This window comes from Peromyscus maniculatus, chromosome 11 (genome assembly GCF_049852395.1).
Source record: "Peromyscus maniculatus bairdii isolate BWxNUB_F1_BW_parent chromosome 11, HU_Pman_BW_mat_3.1, whole genome shotgun sequence".
Classification (NCBI taxonomy): domain Eukaryota; kingdom Metazoa; phylum Chordata; class Mammalia; order Rodentia; family Cricetidae; genus Peromyscus; species Peromyscus maniculatus.
In genome coordinates, this window is record NC_134862.1 from 61,022,723 (window position 1) to 61,044,284 (window position 21,562).

Here is a 21,562-nt window from a genome sequence, read left to right on the forward strand (position 1 = left end):
CGGGGAGATCATCCTCCTCCTGAGACTGACTCATAGACTAGGTTATGCATCTGGAGTCTACTGGAGTCAAGAATTACTTACTTGTGTTGGCTTTGGGCTCAGCTCTCACTGTTTGAAGGACTGAGTGGAAAATGTAGGAAAACACACAGCTCGGTCCATTGTCTAGTTCCTCGCCTTGGCCTCTGTATGCCAACTGGTCTCTCACAAAGGCATAAGGACTGCTCATGAGTAAGTCACTCAGACCTAAACCTCATTCTACCGAGGGGAGATTCCCTTCCCTGCCACACTGATGGTAGCTGCCCCAGATTCTCAGGGTTTGCTGTGCCCAGTGTGCGCTGCTGTTTTCATTTTGTCTTGTTCTTGCTGTATTTCTATCAGTCTTATCCAGCCATTCTACCCCTGCGAATGAGGAGCTACAATCTCGAAGTTGTTTCTGCTGAAATATCTCTTACCTGCCCCCCCCCCACTCCTTACTAACATAACCCCTACCTCCTCAAGCCCCTTGGCAGCACCAAGAAAGTACCATTCTTGTTTCAGCCTTCACCAACACCCACATCCCACCATTTCTGCTCTGAACCATTGAGCCTGTCAAGTCTCACAGCTGGTGCTACCGAAACATGGCGACAAGCTTCACTTTCCAACAAGACCGCCAGACCCTGGGCCCTTCTCAGAGTGCAAAGGACATCTATGGCTATAGAAATCTGATCCTTTAAGCCCTAAAACCCCAGCAAAGAGCATTTTCCCAACAACCTAATTTAATAAATGTGAGTAAATACAAAGGTAGTGATCCAAATTAAGCCATGCAAACAATAACTGTAATAAATATTATGACTATAACATATACTATGACATAATATTATGGTAATAAATACTATGTTACCTGTATATAATCCCTCAAGATTATTCTCTTATCACTGATTGTGAGAAGAAAGTATAAGACTGCTTATAGAAATATTACCAACCATGTTAACATTAACTCTCTAACATCTCCTTCACATATCAAGTCACCGCATGTTAACACATTTTCATCTTTTTAAGGCTATATGAAATCTGGGTCTATGGGTGTACACACTAATACACATACACACAAGCTATTCTATTACCTAGCGGTTATGTCTCTGAAACAACTATATGTCTCAGGAGCCTGATGGGGAAGAGCTTCTGACAATAAAAAAGAATATCCACACACAATAAGGGCTGTGGTACAACCTATAGCCATGCAGAATTCCAAAGAGTAGGTCAAATTCGGACTGGGTGGGGGCAGCGACGAGACAGAGGAGGTGGTATTTCTGTGCGGTAGTGAAGGTTCGGTAGACACAGTGACAGCATACAGATGTGAGGAGCAGCTGGACAAGAACTGGGCTAGGGAAAGACAGAGCATGTAGGGCATTTGCTCCAGAAGGGTCGGGGCAGGAAGAGGCTGGCATGGCTGGTGCTTTGTGAAGAGCCTGGAGAAGGCGGAGCATGCCAACTCCATCCAGCTTAATAGAGTTAGTGTCATTGTCACGGGAGAGCTTCCTGCGAGGCATATTAAACTAGCAGCATGGTTATCCACTCTGCCTACCTCGTCTAGTTTCTGAAGAATCATCACTGAAAGAGGAGACTGGTTTCTCTGGGGAGGAGAATGGAGGTGAAAAACCCTCCCCAGCCCACGGCAGGGGAGTTCTTGCTGTTCCCCTCCCTGCCTGTGCTGCTGTGGTTTCTGGTTTCTGTGGGCACTTCCTTGGGCCAGCATCTCCTCCATCTGCATCTCAGCAGCCAAGGGGAAGGTCACGGGTGTGGAGGGAAGCCCCCTCATTTTCAAATAGGAAGTCTACAGGCAGACCACCTCACACAAGCCCAGGGAGACAACCCACTCAGGAGCCTCTCCTTGCCTCCTGTCCCTTCTTCAGAATCAAGACAGTGAAAACAGGAGAAAGGAAGGGGGATGAACTAACCCACTCACCCAGGAGGCCTGAGAAGGGAGAGACAACTCATCACGTCCTCTGTTTTGTTTTGTTTTGTTTTTCATTCTAATTTCCCATTTGCAATTTCACACTTCCTGTGTAGTTTCTCACCAAGACTGAAGCCTTACTCCTGCCCAGGTGTGTTTCCAGACCCTCAACAGATGCAAAGGGAGCAGAACCAATGCTGCATGTGCTACATTTTCCCTTAGATATTTATTTGTGATTAAAAAAAATTACTTTACACATGTCAGAACCTGACAGGAAAGAACCTTCTGACCCTGAGAAGCGTTTCACGGTATTTCTCATTCATAAAAGCTGTGCTTCAATTAAAAATGTACTTGGATGTTAAAAGTTAAGGTTATATGAAAAAGAACATGTTGCTTTGGGCTAACAAAGATAAAACAATGTAAGATGGTTTTTAAAAGGATGTCTCTATTATTCAAGTATTGGAGTGAGAGGGTCAGGTTAATAGGTACCATGGACATAATTTATATACAATTCAAACAATTCCATAGGAAGTTTCAGTTTAGTTACATATATATTTAGTATATATCATATCATGTGATATCAGAGAGAAAAAGGGGGGAGGGGAAGGGGCAAAGGGAGGAGGAAGAGTTAAGGGAGAGGGGAGAGAGACCTTGAACTCCTGGGCTCAAGTGATCTTCCTGTTTCAGCCTCTCACATAGCTAGGACTGTGGGCATGAACCACCACCTCCAGCTAATTATGTTTTAATAAGCACTGTAACTCAGCAGGAGCTCCCTCTCCATTATCAGTGCAGAGTTTATCGTTGAAATACACTATATTATATAGCTTATAGCATTAATGTGATTTCAAAAGTGACATTCTCAAGTTTTACAATCTTATTAGAAATATATTTTAATAAGTTTACTCCGTTGGTGGTGATGGAGTCCTTTGAGGGGCAGATCTCCGATTCATAAAGTTAATCACGCACGGATCACCGAGGAAAACTTTTTGATTATGTCATAAGCACTTGTCCAATCATTCAATCATTTAATTAGCAGTTAATTGAAAACTCCTTAGTAATAGACTGTGATTGGTAGGTACCCAGCACACAATGATAAGCAAGATGAGATAAGGTTTTCCTCTCTGCCTCCAAAGAATATAAGTGATCAGTGAAGGAGGTAATTAGACCAGTTTCTCAGTAAGCAACGTGATCCAGCTGCTGCAGATAAAATACAGGGTGTTCACTGCAGGGGCACCCGACTCAGCTTTGAGAAAGTGCGTCTAGAGAGCTGTTGGGGCTGAGACCAGACCACAACTAAGGAACCATCATCAAAACACCTTTGAACTGCATAATCTTTTCTACTAGTGTACCATGTCAAGGATTCATCTCCACTTAACGATTCTCTCACTCAACCTGAATTCAGCTTAGACTTCCTTCAGAGCAAACTTTAAGAAATGTCTCCCTAAAGACTGCTAGAATCAGCCGGGCGTTGGTGGCACACGCCTTTAATCCCAGCACTCGGGAGGCAGAGCCAGGCGGATCCCTGTGAGTTCGAGGCCAGCCTGGGCTACCAAGCGAGCTCCAGGAAAGGCGCAAAGCTACACAGAGAAACCCTGTCTCGAAAAAACCAAAAAAAAAAAAAAAAAAAAAAAAAAAAGACTGCTAGAATCACCTGCTCAGGAAAACTCCCCTTCAGTTTGGACCTTCACATACACACTAGCTTCCTTTCAGCTTCCATTATTTCCTTTCGCTTTGCTTGGGTTCCTCCCCACCCCCACCCGGCCTACTCATTTATAAATGTCTCTGAAACCACAGCACTCAGAGGCAAGGCTCACGGGTGCAAACCAGCACGCAGAGTTCACATTTTCACATATCATTATTAGCAGCATGCTACTGCTTGAAGTTGCAGATCACAGTGTGAGAACTGAACTGAAGCATCTCTTTGAAGTTTGATGGGCACTTCTAAAAGTGACTCGCAGGTTGATTTGTTTTCAAGCTAAATAATCTATGAGAGAGAGGACCATCAGGCATCTCAGAAAACACAGAGCCAAATTAATTGCTTATGGCTTTGTGTATAATTCTCCCCAAATGACTGGAAGCCTACAGAAGATGTTCAATGTCCTCAAAAATGTGGAAACCACATACCATGACTTGACGTAACCTAATCGAATGCTACCTTTATAGACCATTTCCCCATTTTTTTTAATAAAATGCATCAGCAGATCTATAAACCTAATTCAATTTTTTTTATGAAGGACTTTAAAGATGTGTGACCATGAGTGCACATCCTTTCCCTATACCCTGACAGAAGGCTCTTGCAACATCATAAGGAGCATTATTACTCCATCCTAACTCATATATATCGTGGGAAATTGTCTATGTGCACAACTATCCCATACTGCATAAGTCAGCCTCTTAAAAGGAAAAACAGAAGAGGCAGGGCTTCATTTTAAAAATCACCTTCATAAAACTGAAAAGTAAAACAATAAAGATTCTATTTTTGAGGAAAACCAAAGCAACAAATGATCTTTTTGTTTAAACAAAAAGGCTAAAGATTTCTGATTACATAATGTTATAGGTAACCTTATCTCCCACTACTTAATCAAAGGCCTTTTCATTTTGGATAAAAATGCCAAAACATTTGAGACAATTTTCTTGTAAAGAAAAACACATCTGAAAAAAATAAATTAAAAAAAAATGAGAAAACCCATAAAGAAACCCTAGGCCAGAAAGACCATGGACATGAAGGCTCCCACAAGGCTTGAAGGACTGGAAAGAAATCCAAGTCTGATTGCAATAGGCACACAGAGGGCTATGAAGTCAGCAATTAAGAAAAGGATTTAGTTGCATTATTAATAGACCAGAGTGAAGTGGTCCCTTTTGTACTTTTGATTAAAAAGGGAAGCAAGACAAGGCAACATTTAGAAGCTCCTTCTTTTCCTAAAGGAAGACCCAGCATCTAAGCTCCATAAAGAAAAAAATATATATCCACAAAACTATGTATATACATTATATATACACATACTTTATTTATTTATTTATTTATTTGTTTGTTTATTTGAGATCAGTCTGTTTGCCCATCTGCTGTGTTTCCCAATAATGAGTGTTAATACAAAAGCCTACTAGGGGTTTGGGGGGGGGGGGAAGAAAACTTAAAAGTGATTTGTAATCTTAAAAACTTAAAAGTGATTTCTAATCTTGAAGCTTTGGTATCCTCGAGCTACTGTTAACACCTTTTCACATTTCATTGTGATTGCTAAAAATACACAGAGATGTCACACTTGACATGAAGGTATCTGGAAGTCAAATCTTCCTGTTAGCATCAAAGAACATTCTCATCCTTCCCCTCACACTCATCTGGTATCATGGCAATCGACAAAACGCTATTAAGTCCCAAGACACATGAATTTTGACTTCTGTTTTCCTAATGGGAGAACTTGCATCTCTGCGAATAATAGTTGGACAGAGGGAGCTCACAGAAATATAGCAGTAGCAGGCCTTACACAAGAGGACACATTTCTGTGGGGTTTTCCAAGTGAGCCAGTGAGACAAGGTGGAAAGCGGAAATAGCGGACCCGAGACTAACGACCTCTAGTCCCAGCCGTCACAGGCCTGCCCTTGGACCAACGCTGGGCTTCATACTGCTAAGCTTCTTTCTTGATTCTGTGACCTACCTGAACATACACCCAAGACACAATGGTAAGGATAAAATGACTAGTTAAATCTCACCTAGATTTAACTCGTTTACACACCTTTTTTGAAATACTTTCTCCATTAGCAGATGCTTGTAAGTCTAAAGCCTGGACATTGGTCAGAAGTGCTACAGGGTAGCACAATTATTTCTGATAATGTTTGGCCCAGGGGGTGATGGCTTCAATGTGTAAAAACTGAAAAGCAGAGCACTCCGCTCCTTTTCCCCTTTCTCTATCCCGGCTTTAATAATTAAATCTTGCAATGCTTCTTGTAGGGAACTGGCTGGGAAAGAAAGCTGTGTAATGGCTCTCCTTTGAGCTCAGGATAAGAACGCTGTGCCATTATAGTGTGCCTCAAAACTCTATTGCTGTGTTACCTGTACAGGTCAATCAAAGTTCATGAGTAGTGGACATGGCTTCTGGGAAGGCAGGCAGCCAAAGAGGTCTTGCAGAAGACCCGAATTCAGTTCCTAGTACCCACACCGGGTGGCTCACAACTAACTGCCTTTAATTCTGGCTCCAGGAGACCCAACCACTTCTGATCTCTGCAGCCCCTCACCCACCTAGGCACAGGGCACACACACAAACCCTCTCCTCTCCCCTCTCTCTCTCACTCATATACATATACAGAAATAAAAATAAATCTTAGAAAAATTAAACCAAACAGGCATGAACCAGAAGCAAATGAGTCTTCGTAACTTGGAAACATTAAGGACTGCATGGATTTTATTTGAGAGCTTAATTTGGTATTGATATTTGAGAATGAATTAGTATTACTTTTTTGTTTGTTTGTTTGTTTTTTGTTTTTTGTTTTTCGAGACAGGGTTTCTCTGTGTAGCTTTGAGCCTTTCCTGGAACTCACTTGGTAGCCCAGGCTGGCCTCGAACTCACAGAGATCCGCCTGGCTCTGCCTCCCGAGTGCTAGGATTAAAGGCGTGCACCACCACCACCCGGTGAATTAGTATTACTTTTAATAAAGTAAGAACACTGAAAAGATCTTAGTCATACAATTTCAAAGCGCCGTTTCTCTAAAAATATATATCAATATATATAAAATAAATATAAATAAAAATATAAACATACCTCTCACCTCTTCCCTCCCAAAATAACCCCCTCTCTTCCTTCTAGTGCCTGGACCAAAATAAGTGGACTGCCCCCACAAGAGGCTGGGGCTTCCCGGGGCCTAGGAGCTCTCGTTCTGGGATCTCAGCCACACGATCCAAGTGTGCATGGAGTCTGTGAGGGCAATGGCTCCCTAACCCCAGACTGCGGGGCAGGCAGCTGCTAACTGAGACACACCTCTACGGGAAGCCTTGACTACCTCAAACCCTGTCTTCTGGAATCTTTACACTTTCTCTTAGTGCTTGTCATCTGAAAAGGCCTTGAAAGCTTGGAGAATGTCAACAGGTAAAACCTCCTTGTGGGGGGGAGGGGGGAGAGATGTTTCTCTCACAGGTTTCTCTCACATCCTAATGGGGCAGAAATTTACAGTCTTGTGGGAAAGGACATTTCCTTACTTCACCACATCTTGGGCCTCATCTGTGCGATGGGCTCAGGCCTTGTCAACACAGACAGAAGAGGCGACCTGTGGCAAGCACCTAAGATGATACCTGGCGGGAAGAAACCAACCACTAAGTGAGTACCTATTGTCACAGTCCTCACCATAAATGGCACACTGATGAACTTGAGAAGAACAGAGTCAAAAACCTGGAAAGAACACACAGAGGGGAAGCAAGCTGTGGCAGGTTATTGGTTTTGGTAAACAAAGGTTAGCAGACTGTCCCAACAAGAAGAGGAAAGTGGGAGAGAGAGCTTTCCTCAGGAGAAGCACGGGACCCCTGGGTAGCACAAATCGAGAGCCCTGAGCAGTGCCAGGTGTCCTAGTTAGGGTTTCTATCGCTGTGACCAAACACCATGACCAAAAACAAGTTGGGCGACAAAAGGGTTTATTTGGCTTACACTGCCAGATCACAGTCCATCACTGGGGCGGGAACCTGGAGGCAGGAGCTGATACAGAGGCCATGGAGGGGTGGGTGTTGCTTCCCCTGGCTCGCTCAGCCTGCTTTCTTATAGACCACCAGCCCATGAACAGCCCCATCCTCCATGGTCTGGGCCCTCCCCCACTGATCACTCATTGAGAAAAGGCCTTACAGCTGGATCTCATGGAGGCCTCTCCTCAACTGAGGCTCCTTCCTCCCTGATGACTCCAGCTGTGTCAAGTTGACACAAACCCGCCAGTGCACCCAGTGTTTCTGTTGTGCTGAGTATGGGGCAGTTAGTCTCTGTGTAACGTGTGTGCAAACACACTGTATAAAGGTCAGGAAGCCACACTTACCTCAGCTCCAGGGAACATGAAGCGCACTGTTACCAGCTTATGTACCTGTCTCTTTCACCAGGGGGATTGCCAAGATTACAACCCGTCCCAATAATTTCTCTCTGTACTCTGCCCACCACACTGGCAGGCCAACAGTGGATAAATAAATGGCCAATGGATGAAATATCTTAGAAATCTCTTTTCACAGAGATATGGCACATAATGCTTTTAAGGAAGCGATCTGCCTTCAGCTCCATCTCTTAGTTTACCTTCATGGACAGTGACATCTTTGTTATCTCACCAATGATCAAAGTTCACAATGTTCGTCATCTGGGCCATCAGAGAACATAAAGTGTTCGGTATATTCCCACCCCCACCCCCCAAGGATGGGACAGGAGCAGTGAAGACCGTCCAAAGATTTAGGCACTAGAATGTTGGCCCTAACCTGTCCTGGGAAAATGTGCTATTATTTTGACAATACTTGTTTTTACAACCTGCTTTATTTTCCACTTTCCACATGCGGGAGGCTGGCTATCTTATTTTGAAGGTCCAGACGTTCAAAATAAGATAGCCAGCCTCCCGAATCTATTTCCCCATTTGTAATCAGAATCAATACATGAGCTGTAGCACTTCTAAAATGGATCCATCTGATAGATTCCAAGTCTTTGTTTGTTCCTGCTGGAATTTAAGTCCTTGGTTGGTTTTCCACAGGAGACATCGACTTAAGGATGGCGTCTTCAGAAGATTAAATGATAAACATCATTTCCAGGTGGCATAAGCCAGACCCTTCCACCTACTAGGTTGGATTTTGTTAAGCATCTCAATTTTCTTTCATATTTTCCTCAAGGAAACTACACTGATTTTGCAGCATTCAGCCAAAAAAAGGCACTCTGTGCAATCATTGTTATACTCTTATAGGAGAACAGACCCAAGAGGACAAGACAAAGTCACAGAGTGATGGCCAGACCCTAGGTCGGCTGGCCCTGCCACTGCTACATTTACCCTTAACTCTGGGCTGAAGGGTCTTTTCCATGCACCTGCAGTTCATCTTTGATGGCCACGGTGGCCCTTGATGCTCCTCCCCTTTAGCCAGGATGCTCTTATCTGGCCACCGAGAAGCTAAAGATCATGTCGGGTTAAGGGTCTCAAGCTGTGGTGACCTTGTAAATGTTACCAGAAATTGCGACTGGCTGAAATAACCCTTCTGAATCAATCCAGTGTTCCCTCCCTGCTGCCATCTTTGTTTGTGAACATGGTGTTCTCTCCTACTCATCCCCAGCATGGACTGAGAGAACGAGACCACGTGACAAGCTCCATAGGCATGCACACCACGAGCCAGAAGATCCACAGTGCAGCATCAAGACAGGCTTAGCTGCAGGCAGTTCTCACTGGAGACGAGGAGGCTGTTATCTGCAACAGAGCACTCAACACTGGACTCAGGGACTGCTATTCTGCGGAGAGGTCTTGAAGGAGGAAAATGAGGATCTGACTACATGCTAGTCCAGCTAGACCTTGTCCTGAGAGGTTTCTGGAAAACTACCCAATGGGCAGCTCACCCGCAGTGGCTATATATGCCTAAAAAGGGCAGCCACACCCAGGGCAAGCTGTTCATGATTGCTGTGCTGTGAGGACTGCCACCACACTGTCCCCTAGTTCTGCTTCATCCTTGTTATGGCCACCCCAGGCTGGAAAAAAAATAAGACAAAATGTTTCAAGATATCTCATTGAGAACATATTTTTTAAATTAGGATACAAATTAAAATTAGTATTTCTAGATCATCTCCAGACCTGGCCTTCAAGCTTCAGTTTTTAACTATAGAGTATTCCTTTGTTTACATTTTGCTTTGCCTGAAAGAGGGAAACTGCAAGGTCATGTCCAATGGATGTCAGTCAGCGTGGCAGTTCTGAAAGCATCAGAAAATGACTCCAATTTTTACTAAAAAAGTTCGCTTCTCATACATTCGCAAGAATCTCATCAACTTTCCATGACAAAGACAAATTAAGGCCTTCCTTTAGCTTCACATCCACCAATATTCACTAATGCTTCCAAGGGTAAAGATACATAGATTTTCAAGCGAGACAGACACATCCCCAGGCTAATTAAGGTCAGGTTCCCAAAGCCACAGATGAGAACACTGAATGCTGGGGAATTTAGATTACTCTCACCCAGACCTGCTAAACCACTACTGTTTCTTCCTACTGCTTCCGAATAACTAGCGTCCATCGCATGGGTCTCACCAAATGCCCTTCTTCCTCAATATTCTGTCCTCCGGGCACCACTGCTCTAGCCCGCACACTTGCAGAGAAGGCCTGGATGTCCGTCATGGTGGTGTTTCTTAGACACGCGAGTCTGGCAGACACCCTGAGGGCAGTGGTCCTTTGAAGTAGACCCCCCATCTCCGTATTTCCCCACGGCAATGTTGGGAGCTCTGACTGGGAGAGGATAGAAACTCAACACACCTTCAAAATGCCAAGCCGCGGGCTGTGGCGTCTCCTCACCTCTACGTCCGCTGCTATTCCGCCTTGCACAGAAAACGGTCCCCCTGCCTCACCTTTGCCTGACTGTTGGCATATGTAAGCAAACCTTCCCAAAAGGTGCTGGAGCCACCGATGGTCACCCACCTCAGAGCCACCATATGCACAAAGCAGCTTTCATTCCCAATCACCTATCATTGCCAGAAATATGAAGTATAGACTCGGTGAGAGACACAGTCCATGACATTTCTTGTTTCTTGTATCTTTTTTTTTTTTTTAAGGCAGAGTCTTGCTGTGTAACCAAAGCTGGTCTCAAACTTGCCACCCTCCTGCCTCAGTTTCCTGAGTGCTGGGGTTATAATCAACAGTCATAGGCCATCATACCTCACACTAGCCCCAGCTTCTAATAGAGCTTAGCTTAGAATATGTGCTCACCAAGAAAGTAGTTAGGGCTAGAGAGATGGCTCAGTGGCTAAGAGCCTCTTGCAGAGGACCTGAGTTTGATCACTAGCACCCAGGGGTATCTGATGCTTCTGGCCTCTGAAGGCACTTGCACACACGGTATATATCCCACACATAAACACACACATATACACAATTAAACACATCTTTCTCAAAAAGTAGTAAATGAATTTCTCCAAGAGAAAGCTTAAATCCCTGTCACATGACTTGAGGTTTTTCCATACACATACGCCATCCCATCTAACTTTTCCAGGTGCCTTGATGAGTAAGTGTAGTGTCTAGCTACAAAACCCTGTGTACTCAGTCGTACCCTTAACCAGAACTCCACCTACAATCTCTGCCTGCTGTCAAAGCCTGCCCACCCTTCAAAGGCCAGAACACATCTTAGCATCTCTAGGCAATGTTGCTCTAAGCCACAGAACTTCCCTTTCCCTGATGTTATTGGTATGGGTCTACTGGACCCACTCATCACCCTCCAAGTTGCTAAACGTCTGCACTTATCTTTCCATCTCCATCTAATGTGGACCCTTTGGAGTCTTCTCTCTCTGAAGTTAGCATTGAACTCTCATTAGGATGCCTTGGGGCATAACCCATCCTGCTGTCTTATAATGTGAACTTTTGTCTTGGTGCCATTTACAAATTTTGTGGACCAGTTGTGCTTTCGATGAGTCTGATACTGTGCGAACCTTTGCAAAAAAAAAAAAAAAAAAAAGTAGGAGGCTAGCAAGCATTTGTTACCTTCTATGCTAGGGTAGAAGTGTTTAGGAAGAGAAAACTATAGTAATTTCAGCTTTAAAAATCTTTTATGAGGACAGCTGAAAAATCACTATCCCAGGCTGTTTAAAGTGGTCAAATGTTGATTATATAATTGTACCACAATTTGGTAAATATATTCTCTGAATAAGGGTTTTTCTTTTTAAAAATTGCCCATATGATTAAAAATATGAACAAAGGAGAAATTTCAGTGGAAAGAATAAGGGGGGGGGGATTTAAAGACTCTATATCCAAAATTGATGCTTTTAATCCCACCTCTAGCCCAGGAGCACTGGACTGCAGCATCCACAGGCTCATCATCTAGCTCTTATTACTGGGTTCAAGTTCATGACCGAGTTAACACCACAGCTCTGCAAAGGTAGCCCCCAACTCCCTGAGCATAAACTTCAAATCCGTCTCCTTCACCAAGCATATCCTAGACATCTGCTTGTAGTTATTTGTTGAGGTGGTGTGTCTAACTATTTGGTCTTATTCATTTTGTATCACATTGTTTACCCTCCAAAATATGAACAGCAGCTGCTTGCAACCATAAATAACAAATCTGGAGCATAGACGGTATGTTCAGGGTTCAGTAACCTAGCAACAGAGCAGCGAGAGACTTTCTCCTAAACTGTGCCTACATCTACGTACCTGCCTGGCACAGACTTGGAAACCCACTGCTCAAGTCAGGCTTGGCTAATGACAAATTGAATCTGGCAGATAGATCAGAAAAACAACTGGGAGGTGACAGGAACCTTGATGCCAGGCTCCAAAAACCTGAGCACCAGGACTATGAAGAGGAAGAGTACACACTACTTGAGATCAGTTGCCAACTACTCTTCTGCCTTGGCACAACTCTACTAAGAATCTAGAAGCTCTTAACAGCCAACACCTAACGTTTTTATGTTATGGGTTCTGGAGGCTGATGTGCACGTTTAATGAAAACAAACAAAGGTACTCATTACTATCTCTATTCTGACAGATAAAGGAGACAAGAACGAGAAGAGGCCCTAACCAGAGGTATAATGCCTTCTTTCAATGAGTGGATGAAAGTTGAATCCTCATTGTAAAGATGCCGCCCCCCCCCCCCCATCTCCTCCCTGCTCAGCTCCCAGACTTCAGAGGGCTCTGGTTTCTAGTGGTCACTTGTAGTTAAGAGCCCTTCACTTCCTATATAATGAAATACAGATATATTTATTGTTTTTTTTCTTCCCATCCAAAAATGAAGGTCAAGAGACAGTAAAGCAACACAACAATGTGGCTTTTAAAAGCTAATGGTTCCAGCGGTGATAAAAATAAATAAATCACTCAAATGTGGCAGGTTGTTTATTTGGACGTCAAAGAGAAAGTGGAATTCTCTACAGGATGACACAGTCATTTGTTTTCCCCCAATGAAGCAAGCAAATCAAACGGGAGCAAGCCAGGAGCCTACCTTTCATCCCTCAAGGGGTAATGAGTTCTCGCTAGATCAAAACCACCCTCCTCCCCTGTTGCACTCACTTTGAAACACAGATGCCCAATGACATCAGCAGAACAGCTAGATACCATCAATCTATCCGACAGGAAAGGCTGCAGCCAGACCTGCAGCCTTTCCAAACGCGAGCTGCCTCCTCTTCTGCCTCCTCTGGCTCCGTTCTGTAATGCAGGAAGGGTTGCTGAGGAGACCCCATCACTGGGAGTCAGCGCTGATCAGACACAGACCTATAGGTGGCGGGGGCCCAAGACACAGCTTCTTAAACCGTGGGTCAGAGCCCCACGTGGGGTCAAACAACTGAAGGTGGGGGGTTCGAACACGCGACCATTGACTTTGTACTGCCTGTGCGGTCACACCAGGCAGCGGTAAGAACTCTGCCTGCAATGGCCTGCCTCGGATTAGAGACTACTGTAAAGTGCAGCATGGGACTTGTTTATTCACTACTCACACCAAGTCTTCTCTCTTACAGAAGCATAATGGCTTCATTACAGAAGACAAAGATCTTCTGTATGTGTGAGTGTTTATGTGTGTGTTCGTGTGTGTTCGTGTGTGTGTGGTGTGTGTGTGTGTGTATGTGTGTATCTTCTTGCTTCTGTCACCCCAGTACTAGGATTACAGACACATGTCACCACACCTGGCTTTTTATGTGCGTGCTGGAAACCTAAAATCTGGTCTTGGAGCCTGTTCTGTGTGACAGCTGACCTTGGCCGTCAACTTGACACATCCGGGAAAGGCGAATCTCGTTTGTAGAGCTGCCTCCATCCGACTAGCCTGTGGACAGTCTGTGGGCGTTTTCTTGATGGCTAGTTGATGTAGGAAGGCCCCCCCAGCCACTGTGGGCAATACCAACACAAGGCAACTGAGCCTGTCCTATAAAGAAAGGCAGCTGGACGGGCATCTGGGAGCAGGTCAGTGAGCAGCTGTTTTCCATGGTCCCTGCTTTACTTCCCACCCTATGGTCCCTCAGTGATGGACTGTGATGTATGAGATGAGATAACCCCGCCCCCCACAAGCTGCTTCTTGTCATGGTGTTCATCTCAGCAACAGAAAGGATTTTATAAACTAAGCCATCTTCCCAGGACAGGAAAACAAAGACCTCATTTTTTTTTCCAACCGTTATTGCTCAGCATGCATCAAATCAGTGTATTTAGACTGTATTGTGTCAAAATGTTTGATTGTACAAGTTGATGTTTGGGTTGCTGACTTGAGTTTCATTTAAAGATCATTAAATGAATTTGGGGTTGGATTAGAACAGAATTTCCAACAGTTTCTGAAATAAATACTTCTAAACATACTTCTGCCATTTTATGCTACGTAATCACGTGACATGGTATTCTGAACATTGACAACAATAAAACCCCAAAAAGCCATCAACTCTGAAAAACACTGAAGACGTTCTACTTCCTACAGAATCAAATATTGAGCCAAGATTTAACTATGTGGGTAAAAACAATCACACCAATCTCATTAGTAAACAAATCTGCTTTCGTCCTTAATAAATGGTAAAATTCTACATATACCAAAGAATTGCTTTAAAACAAATTTTCTGATTTGTTATCAGTAAATGATTGGTTTATAAATCTATCGATTCATGTAAGAATTTCTTAGTAAAAAAGGATCAAGAGTGGGAAAAGTTTAAAAAGCTCTGCCTTGGAAACAGAAACCCAAACTTCCCAAGGTACCTGAGGTCAGGCACTGAGGATGTGGATGGAATGCCTAAGGTCGAAAATCCTACATCGGTTTTGTGGTTTCCTGTCAACTCCATTATTAGAAGCTGGCCATCCACACAACTCCGTCAAGAGGATGGTGTGTTATATAAGGCTTAGGGGGATCCTGTCCACTGGCATTAGAAGAGATGGAACACACTGTCCACAGGCGCAGGCCAGTTCAGAGCCTGTCTGGCTTAGTAAGCTCTTTGGGGCCCTAACCAGAGGTATAAACAATGGATGAGTGTTCCAGGTCCCAGCAGGAAGGAGGTGTGGCTACCAGGCTATCTCCAGCAGTGAGGCAAAGACCAGGGACAGCAGGTGATCCGACCACAGTGGGAGAAGAGGAAGGATACCTATCCTTCCTCAACGTCATGTGGTGATGGACAGCTACAAAATTCAGAGGCACAGTTACAGATTCGACTGATATTTATGTAGCGCCCCCCTCCCCCATCATGCACAGTGCCTTTCACACCAAGTCCAGTCAGTTTGCCAGGCTCATCCAGGAAGCTTAGAGGACAAATAACAGCATGGTTCTGGATGCCAGTAAAGCCAACCCAGAGCTAGGTGCCCAGGCAGAGTGAGGGAGAAGCATACTTTTACAAGGGGGGTAGCTACCTTAATTTGATTTCTGCTGGAGTGTCATTTAAAAAAAAAATGAGTATTGGATAATAGTCCGTGCTATTTATAACATCTTTAATCTTGGTTTCTCATGTTAGCACGTACGTTAAGTCAAATATCTTCTTTGGGGAGAGGTGATGGAAATAGGACAACTGTCCCGGTCAGTTTTACGTCAATTTAGGATAAACCTAGAGATACCTGGGAAGAGGGAACCTCAAATGATGCTTCCCACCAGACGGCCTCTAGGAAAGTCTGTAGTGCATTCTCTTGATTAATGATTGGTGTTGGCGGGCCTAGCTCACTGTAGGCCATGCCACCCTGGGATGGTGGTCCTGGATCCTAGAAGAAAGCAATCTGCGCAAGCCACGGACAGCAAGCCAGTAAGCAGTGTTCTATGGCTTCTGTCGGTTCCTGCCTCTGGGTTCCTGCCCGAAGTTCCTGCCCTGACTTCCCTCAGTGATGGAGCATGATCTGAGAGTTTTAAGTAAAAATAAACTCTTTCCACCCCCAAGTCGCTTTTGGTGATGGTGTTTTCTTCACAGCAGTAGAAAACCCTAACAAGACAAGAACACGGGGACCTGGAGATGCCAAGCATGTGCTCGACCACTGAGCAACATCCCCAACGTCAACACAACCCCATTTCCACTTCCTGTCCACGTAGGCTGCACACTGTCTGTGATGCCAACAGCCCTACCGGGAACGTGACCCACCTGACGGTGGCCATGGGTTCTCAAGTCAATGGGAAAGACACTGGCATCTGAGGGCTCACCGAGGGACTTTCTCCCACCTTCTACTCATCTCCACTTAACTATTTTGATCACCACATACCAAGAGGAGTGTGAATTAGATCCGTGACTAAATACCTACAGAGAAACAATAATGATTTCTATCCACAGTGGAGCCGGTTTCTCCCAGGCCACTTGCTGGCTTTGCCATCCGGGACCTAAAAAGGGCCATGTTTAGAGTTCTAGCAGGAAAAAGTCTAAAATGGTTACAAACAAGCTGGAGAGTGGTGGGAGAAAAAATTCACCATGTGCTAAGGGGTTGTGGGAGACTGGGAAAACTGAGGAAAACCAGAGGACGAGAGAAATGAAATAAAGAGAAGTGAATGGATGCAAAGGTTTGGGGTCCCTCCCCCCCCACCCCCCGCAGGTCAATTCTTCTTTTTGTTTGCTGTCTTTTTTGATACAGCGTCTCACAGGGTAGCACAGCTGGCCTAGAACTCACGATATAGCCCAAGCTTCCCTCAAACTCATGGCAATCCTCCTGCCCCAGCCTCCAGAGTGCCAGGATCACAAGCACGAGACTGCATAAGCAGCTCACTTCAACCTCTTACACTCAGCTCCAAGCATCTGGTTCCTGGGGCCTTCAGTGACCTCTGCCCTCCAGTTTACGGCCCGTCTGCAACTCACCATCCACTGTTCTCAGAGCTTTCTTAAGCGTCTGTCCCTTCAGCCATGAGCGAGGGACAGAAGCCAGCACACCTCTCCTCACTTTTAAATGACGCCCTATACTGTGACTGAGGCACAGGCGTCTAAAGCATTCTGCCCGAGTATCAGATAAGACTTTTAAAAAAAATGCAGACAAGGCCAATAAACAGAGACAGGCTATCACGATCCTGGGGCAGCACTGGGATCTTAAGCCAACACATAGCACAAAGAACACCAATAAAATCTCTTTTATGAGAAATTCAGGGAGTCATTCATTCACAGGGAAATAAAAGAAGAAAGGCGCATGCTGTTTCAGTGTTCTGTGAGGCCAAATCAGGCACTTTCCCACTGGTGCCAGTTCCTTACCAGGACAAATTTAATACCTGACAGTATTGGCTCTGAAACCATGAAAGCCAACCTGAAGAGCCTGACGGAGCTGGGGAGCTGGAAGGGGAGCTAGGTGGTCTGGTGACTGACTGTCTCACACTCATGAGGACCTGGGTTTGATCACCAAAACCATTCACACACACACACAAAAGGGGTCTAGGAGTCTGATTTAGCCTCTACCCTCTCCAGGAGAGAGAGAGAGAGAGAGAGAGAGAGAGAGAGAGAGAGAGAGAGAGAGAGAGAGAGAGAGAGAGAGAGAGAGAGAGAGAGAGAGAGAGAGAGAGAGAGAAATACAGTTTACTTTGTTAGTTATGAACTCCGTCCTCAGACATGAGGCTGTTTAGAAAATAGGTTATTCTCCACAACTTATCGACTCAGCTGGTGAAGAGGATGGAAGCTGACGCGAGGTTTAGGAAAAGTCCCTGTTGTCACTGTTGCCTAGAAAAGGACAGACCTACTGATACACTCAAGCAAAGATACAGCCTAACAAACAGCCTCGTGTGACACACTGAGAGCATCTCACGACCACAAGTAGAGAAAGTACTCCGGGGTTGCTTTTTAAAAACCCAAAGTTTCCTCGAGGAAAATCACCTCTACAACACAGAAGTTTAATAAAGACATAAATAAACTCCGACTTCCAGCCATTCCAGTTTGAGGGCCTTTATGAAAGCATTCATGTCTCACTGTTTTCGATGTACTATTATTTCACCGCTGTTCGGTGGTATCCTGACACAAATTCTAATACCCAAGCGCTGAATTAGTCTCCGTCTCTTAAGTTCCTTTTATGGCATATATTTAACAACGAATTAAAATGAACTTTGTTATGAGATAATTTCCAAATCTCTTGTGATAACTGGCAGCAAGCCAGGTGGCTGTAAAAGTCAGACTTGGTGTACGCGAATGGAGACGTTAAATTGAATTACCGTGGAGTTGTTTCAAATTATAGCCGACTGGATAGCATCTCCATTTACTTCGGTACACATGGGCCAGGCATAAAATGCAGTTCTCCTATTGTCTAGATCTTTAATTATACAGGTTAACTTCTTTAGAGAAGCATCCTCTAATCTATTTTCCAAGGGACCCAGCACAGTCAAAGGAGTGACTATGGATTGTGACAAACTCCTCCTAACTTCTGGTTGAACTCCTGAAGAGAGGCAAACCCTGCAGAAGACGGGCTGAGGACATGGCTCAGCAGCACTACACTCACAGCATCCATGCGAGCCGGGGTCTGAGGACCAGCACCACCACCCCATGCTAACAGAGCAGTATGCATCTCAAGAACCACCCTTATACAAAACAATAGTCATTGCCCCTCTATGCTTCAATAATCAGTGCTCCAAATAACTGGTTTCCAGCAGAACAGCATACCTCCATGAGCCCCTGCTCTTCCCCTCACCTCCAGACAAACTGGACAATGGACAGACCTAGGCAAAGCTAATCTCTCTACACATATTTCCTCCCCCATAGAGTAGGTATAACAGCATTTACTTTGTAGGATCCTTTGGAGGATTTGAGGCAAAATAGCCAAGCAAAGGCATATTATCAAGAACTTAGTAGGTCTTTTACAGGAGGTAAGGATCATTTAAAAAAATATGTGCCTGTCTATGAGGAAGTACACACACCCTTCAATGATAAAAGGCTGTTACTGCCTTAGTGGACTTTATCCTAAGTGTTCCTCCCAGGAAGGTGTCTCAGGGCATCCTGAGACAAGCTCACTTTAGCTGTGTTAAGCCCCAAAGCCAATCAGATAGAAGAAAGAGAACATGGATACAAGCACAACAGTAGCTAGTGTGGTGATATTGTGTTCCCCAAAATATTGTGCACCCTAATCAACTTATCTGGGGTCAGAGACAGAACAGCCACTAGATACAGAGGCTAGAAAATGGTGGCACTCACACCTTTAATCCTAGCACTCCAGAGGTAGAAATCCCTCTGGATCTCTGTGAGTTCAAGGCCACATTGGAAACAGCCAGGCATGGTGACACACGCCTTTAATCCCAAGAAGTGAGCCTTTAATCCCAGGGAGTGATGGCAGAAAGCAGAAAGATACACAAGGCGTGAAGACCAGGAACTAGAAACATTTGGCTGGTTAAGCTTTCAGGCTTTCGAGCAGCACAGTTCAGCTGAGAGCCATTCTTGATGAGGACTCAGAGGCCTCCAGTCTGAGGAGACAAGACCAGCTGAGAAGTTGGCCAGGTGAAGTTAGCTGTGGCTTGTTCTGTCTCTCTGACCTTCCAGCATTCACCCCAATAACTGGCCCCAGGTTCGTTCTTATTAATAAGACTCTTTAAGATTCATGCTACAGCCGGGCGGTGGTGGCGCACGCCTTTAATCCCAGCACTTGGGAGGCAGAGCCAGGCGGATCTCTGTGAGTTCGAGGCCAGCCTGGTCTCCAAAGTGAGTTCCAGGAAAGGCGCAAAGCTACACCGAGAAACCCTGTCTCGAAAAAACCAAAAAAAAAAAAAAAAAAAAAAAAAAAAAAAAAAGATTCATGCTACAAGCTAGCATGACATCTACGAATTGAGAACAAAAGAACCATAAACACACACAAGAGGCCACAAGAGCTTAGTCCTTGACAGTACAGGAACTGTGGCTTTCAGTGCAGAGCTCAGAAGCCCATATGTCTTAGCTACTTTTCTATCGCCGTGATGGAACACCATGAGCAAAAGCAACTTGAGGAGGAAAGGCTAAGTCCACCTTCCATTTCCAGGTACCAGTCCATCACTGAGGGAAGAGAGGGCAGGAACTCAGGGCAGGAACTGAAGCAGAAGCCTTGGGAAGAACGCTGCTGCTTTGCTCCTTAGGACTTACCCGGCCTGCTTTCTTACACAACTCAAGACGACCTGCCCAGGGAAGGCACTACCCACAGTGGCCTGAGCCCTCCCACGTCGATCATTAATCAAGAAAATGCTGGAGAGACTTGCCTATAGGCCAGTCTTCTGGAGGAACTTTCTGAATTGACAGTTCCTCTTCCCAAAGGACTAAATTGTGCCATTGACAAAAACTAACCAGGATATCATGATACTGTATTCACAGACATCAGACTGTCTGCAACTTATTGAATCTGCTTAAGTAGTAGAGAGAAATAGAATCTATGCTAAAAAAAAAAATAGTTATAGCTGTGCATAGTTGCACATGCCTTTAATCTCAACACTCAGGGGGCAGAGGCAGGAGGATCTCTGGTCTACCTAGTGAGTCTCTGGCCAGCCAAGGCTATACAGTGAAACCCTATGAAAAATAGATAGATAGAAAGATAGGTGACAGATAAATAGAGACAGAAAGACGGAAAAGAAAGAAATGTTTCTTTCCAATTATTAGCCTGAACTCCCTTCAGCCAGGATCCAGGTCTCCTCCATTTAGATTTTTCATAGCATTTTGCTTGTGTGTCTCAACTGGCCAATGCTGTCCACCTACATTGGTCTAGTATTACGCAGCATACGCCTCAAGAAGGCAGGTCAAGTGCTACTCATCCTTGTTCAGTATTTGGTGAGCATACTAATTTACCTCTCAAGACGACGGATGTAATCCTAGTCGTTCTATGTCCTGAATACCTTCCTTCCTTCAAGAATTTCTAGACTGCTCAAAGATCTTCGTTGATTACTGTACACAAGGCAATATTATCTTGTGAAGAATTTGTTTACGACACTAAAATACAAATGGCAATGTTACCATACTTATGGCCAAGAGAGAGTTGATGCTAATGATTCTTTGACATCCTCGCCAGAAGGGTACCCCAGGCGATTTTCTGTCTGTGCTGAGTCTTTTATTCTTTAATTTTTCTCGGTCTACATTCATTGTTAGACTAGCATAATATAAACCATACTTGGATGTATACAGAATATATATATAAAATATTCGACTTCATTGGAGCAATTTTCAGAGAACAAAAGGTGAGTGATGAGAAAATGCACAGTATACTGGCTTCTAAATACATAATCTTGATATCCACAAACTAGTGAAGCCCTTGGCCTTCATCAAAGAAACTTCTTTTCAAAGTGGGTGGTGGGTAACAGAGACCTACAACTGATAAAGTGCAGAGACTAAGACCTGCGACGTGCTCGATTGTGGAACACCCAGCCTTCTCCCCAAGACTCAGGGAATACTGCAGAAGATGAGGTAGACAGAGAGTAAGGGCCAGAGCTTTGGGAAGATGCCAGAAGTGTCATCTCGCTATGACATGGTGGGCGCCGTCACTACCCAATCACAGCTGTGGTCACCTGCGCAGAACTGGGCCAGTCAGCATTTCCTCATGGGAGGAGGCTCCAGGAGACTCCACCCTCCCTGGGAAACTACAGAAAGTTAGCGGTGGCTGGTGGGAGGTGTTCCACTCTCTTCA

General features: G+C 44.6%; 1 protein-coding gene across 3 annotated transcripts in view; it reads right to left on the reverse strand.

Moving 5' to 3' along the window:
• The window catches only part of C11H1orf21 (chromosome 11 C1orf21 homolog), a 202,202-nt gene that overhangs the window by 115,416 nt on the left and 65,224 nt on the right, over positions 1–21,562 (reverse strand). The gene's annotated exons all lie outside the window — the stretch shown is intronic.